The sequence below is a fragment of the Callospermophilus lateralis genome, unplaced genomic scaffold (assembly GCF_048772815.1).
Source record: "Callospermophilus lateralis isolate mCalLat2 unplaced genomic scaffold, mCalLat2.hap1 Scaffold_8541, whole genome shotgun sequence".
In the NCBI taxonomy this organism is placed as follows: domain Eukaryota; kingdom Metazoa; phylum Chordata; class Mammalia; order Rodentia; family Sciuridae; genus Callospermophilus; species Callospermophilus lateralis.
In genome coordinates, this window is record NW_027516631.1 from 38,070 (window position 1) to 44,474 (window position 6,405).

Sequence of the window (6,405 nt, forward strand, 5' to 3'; positions counted from 1 at the left end):
AAAGGGTAAAAATGGTAATACAGAAGTTCCAGAAGGGAAGACACATGAACAATAACAACAACAACAACAAAAAACTAAGACATTACATTATTAGAATTCATGGCCAGCACAATAGAGTAAATGACAGAGAAGAAGTTCAGAATGCACACAATCAAAATATTCTGTGAATTAAAGGATAGTATAAGAGAGCAAATATAGGCAGAAAAATATCATTTTGATAGAGAGATACATAAGCAAATATAGAAAGCAAAAGTTTACTTCAATAAGGAGCTAGAGGTTCTGAAAAAAAAAAAAAAACAGGAATTCTTGAAATGAAAGAAACAATGAACCAAATTTAAAGTTCAATTGAAAGCACCACCAAGAGATTTGATCACTTGGAAGACACAACCTCAGACAATGAAGACAAAATATATGATCTTGAAAAGAATGTTGACTACATAGTGACGAACATTCAATAATTATGGGATAACATAAAAAGACCAAACTTAAAAAAATATTGAGTTAGAGGAAGGCATAAATAGAGTTTCACACCAAAGGAATGAACAATCCATTAAATTAAATAATATCAGAAAAATTTCCAAACATGAAGAATGATTTGGAAAACCAAATACAAGAGGCTTACAGGACATCAAATATACAAAATCACAACAGATCAACACAAAGCCACATTACAACGAAAAGGCCTAGCAAACAGAAAAATGAGAAAAATTTAAGAGTCACAAAAGAAAGGAATAAAATTACATAGAGGGGGAAATCAATCTGTATCTCAGCAGATTTTTTCAACCCAAACCCTCATGTTTCAGGATAGGCAGAATTAATATTGTCAAAATGACCATAAAACCAAAAGCACTATACATATATAATGCAAATAAAAATAAAATAAAAATCCCAATGACATTCCTCATAGAAATAGAAAAAGCAGTCATGAAATTCATCTGGAAAGATAAGAGACTCAGAATACATAAAGTAATCTTTAGCAAGAAGAATGAAGTAGGTGGCTTCACTATAACAATTCTTAAACTATAATACAGAGCAATAGTAAAAAAAAAACAGCATGGTATTGCCACCAAAATAGACTTGTAGACCAATGATATGGAATAGAGGACACAGGGACAAACCCGCATAATTACAGTTATATTAGACAAAGGTGCCAAAAATGTATATTGGAGAAAAGATAGTGTCTTCAACAAATGGTGCTGGGAAAAGTGGAAATCCACATGTAACAAAATGAAATTAAACTTCGATCTCGTAGTATGCACAAAACTCAACTCAAAGTGAATCAAGGAGCTAGGAATTAAAAACAGAGACTCTGCACCTAATAGAAGAAAAAGTAGACCCAAATCTCCATTATGTCATATTAGTCCCCTTATTCCTGAATAAGAGTCCTGTAGCATAAGAATTAAAATCAAGAATCAGTAAATGAGATGAATTAAAGCTAATTTTTTTTTCTCAGCAAAAGAAACAACAGGTGAGGTGAATAGAGAGCCCATATTTTGGGAGCAAAATTTTACCACTCACACATATCAGATAGAGCACTAATCTCTAGGATATATAAAGAAATCAGAAAACTAAGCACCAAAAAACAAATAACCCAATCAACAAATGGGCCAAAGAACTGTACAGACACTTCTCAGAAGATAGTATACAATCAATCAACATATATATGAAAAAATGTTCAATTTTTCTAGCAATTAGAAAAATGCAAATCAAAACTACTCTAAGATTTTATCTCACTCCAGTCAGAATGGCAGCTATTAAGAATACAAACAACAATAAATGTTGGTGAGGATGTGGGGAAAAAGGCACACACTCTTGCATTGCTGGTAAGACTGCAAATTGGTGCAGATAATATAGAAAGCAGTATGGGGATTCCTTGGAAAATTTGAACTGGAACCACCATTTGACCCTGCTATCCTACTCCTCGATTTATACTGAACAGAAAAACAGCATAGTATAGTATAGTAATGCAGCCACATCAATGTTTATAGCAGCACAATTCACAAAAACTAAATTGTGGACACAACCTAGATGTCCTTCAGTAGATGAATGGATAAAGAAACTGTGATATATATATACACACACACACTCACACACACACACACACACACACACACACAATGGAAAATTACTCAACATTAAAAGAGAATAAAATCACGGCATTTGCAGGTAAGTGAATGGAGTTGGAGAATATTATGCTAAGTGAAGTAAGTCAATCCCAAAAAATCAAATGCCAAATGTTTTCTTTGATATGAGGATGCTGATCCATAATGTGGATTGGGACGTACCGGGGGTGGAGGGTTGTGGTGGGGAGCATGGGAGGAATGTAGGAACTTTAGGTAGGGCAAGGGGGAGGGAAGGAAAGAGACAGGACAGGGGAGTAGAAAAGATGGTACTTATCCCAAGTACATATATAAAAACACAAATGGTGTGACTCTACTTTGTGTACAACCAGAGACATGAAAAATTGTGCTCTATATATGTACTAGGAATTGAAATGCATTCTGCTGTCATATATAACACATTGGAATAAATTAATAAATTTTAAAAAATCGATTGAACATTTCATTTTAATCCAACAATTTATAGTATTATACAATTTAATTATATAATATTAAGTATATATAATAGGTGTCTTCCATAAAAATTATTATGGCATATTTTTATATTATATAATATGCAATACATATGATTGTATATTTAATATAAATATTAAATAAAAAATAAAGGTTCTAAGGCTTAAGATATCAATCTTGGCAAACTTATCTCATTTGCTTAACTATCAACAAAAACACTAGATAGCCTAATATTCTGATCTTTGATCTGTCTCAAGGGAAAGGCTATATGGATCCTAATGCCTTCATCAGAGATAGTGGAGAGTTTCAGAAACTGTACATTATTCAAACTAAGTGTTAATAAAGACTGATTAGAGATGTGGTAGTAGTTAATTCACTATTTAACTATGTAAAATTATGGTAAAAATGGATTGAACTACAATCACTTTGGGTTTTGGAACATTTTAGGTCTAGAGACTTTGATGTACTTCTTGAGAGCATTACTAATTTAGTGTGACTTATAATTTTTAACATAGGAGTAAAGGCACTTTAAATGGTACTAGCATGAACGCCTTCTGGTACCTCATATTTAATATTGTTTTTAGTAACCATGATTTCAATATTACTTCATTACGGTGCACTATGATGCAATGACCCAGTTTCCTAAACAGTTATACTTGTGATTTATTATTTGATTTGTTAAACAAATCTGCTGAAACTTGTCATCTTTGTTTGTACACATGTATAAGCCCCTTTACCAGGATAGAGTTTTCATGGCTTGGAGGAAGGACATCTGTGAAGTGTGGTGAGAGTGTAGTCAAGCCAGAAATGTACCATGATCACCATCACCTAAATTTGGTAGGCTAAAGCAGTTGTGCAATTTTATCAAAAGACAATCTCCATCAACTCTGAAAATTCTCAAGTAGATCCATGAGTTTATCTTTCCAGCCACTTGTTAGTCAAAAAGTGGACAGTGATCAGTAGTAGTATTGTTATTACTTGTGAATTATTATTATTATTGTTATTACTTGTGAATTTACTAAAAAGGCAAAATATCAGAGACCATTTCATATTTGCATTTTAACAAGATCTACATATAATTTGTGCACACATTTTGAGAAACAGTTTTAACCAAGTCTTTATTTTTATGTTGCATCCCTGGTTGTATGACCAAGTCAAACACTCACTATATTCCATCTGAAAAATGAAATGAATTTTGTAATATAAAGTGCCTTTTTAGTGATTTGATCAGGTATTTGCTCACTAGATCTGTGTTCAAAAGGAAAAAAAAATCAGACATAGAAGTTTAAGACCTGCAAGTGCCACAAGAGTAAACAGAAATGGGATTTCTTTTTTTTGATCAACAGTGGTTCCAAAGACTATGTAAACCTATAACCATGGATGTTAAAGAGTCTCATCATAATTTAGAATCGTGTCACACTTGCTACTTTGCTTTTAGTTGTTCTTTGTTTGTAAGAATCTCCTACTGCTGGCAGCCTGGTCCAAAAGAATCTTGTTATACAGATTAAATGAAATTATTCTAAGTAAAGGGGATTTTGTAATTAAGTATGATTTTCTCAGGCCTTTTCCTTTCAATATCATAAAGGAGGTATATTTTATTCTTTTTGAATAAAATGAAAATAAACAAAATTTATGACTTTTGTTTAACTGCCAATTTTTATTTGTAAATATAAAAGCAGACAGTTTTTTTTTTTTTCGCTACTTTAAGGGAAAAAAAGCAGGCATATAATATAGAACCTGAAGTTGATATTCTCCTTTTACTCACTAATAATCTTTCTAATAAGGATCTGGTAACTTCTACAAATATCAACTATGAAATTTATATCTGCCCCTGTGGTATCAATCCTTTATTGCTTTGTTGCTGTTCTTTTAGTTTGTTATTATCATTAAAGTGGTTTTGCTTCCAGAAGCTGAGGTAAAATTGCACAACCATTAACTCTTAGATCATTTCCCATAGAGCTTTCTTCTAAGTTATTATTTTTCCTTAATAAATGCAAATTAAGTAATTATCTAGTTAAATTTCAACTAGGCATTATTCATTTGAGAAATTGTTGCTTTATCGTGCAAAAGAAGCATTTTTCCACCTTTGGCACTTTGCAATAAACTCATTCTGATCTAAATTGATTGCTGTGGGATTATCTTGAAGTCATTAAAATATTGCTGTATTGACATTCACTGATGTCTTTAATTAGCAATTTCAAATTCCAGTGTTTGGCATTAAATATAAACCAATGTAATTTACTATTTCCCCATAGCTGTTTTCCAGCTTTGTTTGTGCATCTTTTGAGTATATTAAACCATTATTTGAGAAGTTTTTTCATATATTCAATCCATTGATAATTACAACAATTGCAGGTTAGCCTGTTTGTCTTTGTAATGAAGATATTATTGAGATTATGGATTTCTCTGGACCTGGGTTAGATAAAGAATATATTTTAAATTTATTTTATTACTTTCAAAATATTAAAATTCTTAAAATATTGAATTTATCATAAATTTTAAACATCCATGCACACATAGAGCAATGATCTTTAGAAATTGGTCTTTAAATGTCAGATACTTCAATTCTCAGGGACAAAAACATTTTGATTTTGATTTCAAGTAAACATTGTAGAACTAATCTCAACTGTCCGTGGACCTTCTGTTTTGGATAATATCACATTGATAGTGTCACATCTAAATTCCCCCCAAAGAAAAGCTTGACAATAAAGACATTTCCAAAAATATTAAATCAAGCATTTTATTTGACTAGACCAAAGACACTACTAGGCTTTTGAGATAGCAAAACCTTCTCTCCCTCCACACCCTACTTATTTTGAAGAAATTGAGTAAAGTTAGAGACAACACACTTTGGATTAGAACAAGTTTTCATTTGTATTTCTATATGAAGACTCCTCCTTGATCCTCACTATGTCACAGTGCCTAGGTAAACCAGCATCCTTGCTATCAAAAGGCAAAACAATATTAATTACAGAGGTTGTAAGAATAAATGGACAAAATAGTTCCATGAATAATATGAATAATATGATTCTGCCCAGATGGTAATAACAGGTGTGCTCTTTTACCTTCTCTGCACAATTTCCCTCAAGAATGACAAGATATTCCAAATCTCCTTCTCCTTGACTACCAGAGATTCATAAAAAAAGCATTTTTTTTCTTTTTTTTAATGTGGAATGCTTCATAAATTTGGGCATCACCCTCACACAGGGGCCACATTAATCTTCTCCGTATCATTCTAATTTTAGTATATGTGCTGCCCAAGCAAGTACATGGAACATTTCTTGATGCTTTCACAGATGGGTCTTATATCAAGTCCTGAGTACATGTTTATAGGGCTTCCCAAAATAAGGGAGCTTTTTACAGGATGTGGTTTGCTTATCGCACAGCTATAGAAAATTTAGAGTTCCATAAACCTCTTTTATTTTTATTTTTTTAATGAATTAGGATCAATGGGAACCATTTCAACTACATGACAGGTCACACTGGTGATATGGCTTTCAGAGCTCTCCATCAGTCAGCTGCTTGTTTCACCAGGGTCCTCACTTTCCTCATTGTACTCCTTCCACTTGGAACTTCCTTCTGGAAGATATCTTCACAGTTGTCCCCTTGCCATTGTTGATGGACCTCTCCTCAGTCCCTCTTCATCGTGTTACTTTATGTTAGTCTTCTTGGCATTCAAGAAGAAATAGGGGCTGGGGATGTGGCTTAAGCAGTAGTGTGCTTGCCTGGCATGCACATGGGGCTGGGTTCGATCCTCAGCACCACATACAAATAAAAAAAGATGTTGTGTCTGCTAAAAAATAAATATTAAAAAATTCTCTTGAAAAAAGAA

At 32.6% G+C, this 6,405-nt stretch overlaps 1 non-coding gene across 1 annotated transcript; it reads right to left on the reverse strand.

The window, feature by feature from the left end:
• Positions 1-5,735: 5,735 nt before the first annotated feature.
• LOC143386863 (U6 spliceosomal RNA) lies at positions 5,736-5,842 on the reverse strand. Its single transcript, XR_013089740.1, has one exon. It is a non-coding gene; the product is annotated as a U6 spliceosomal RNA (small nuclear RNA).
• Between the last annotated feature and the right edge of the window lie 563 nt (positions 5,843-6,405).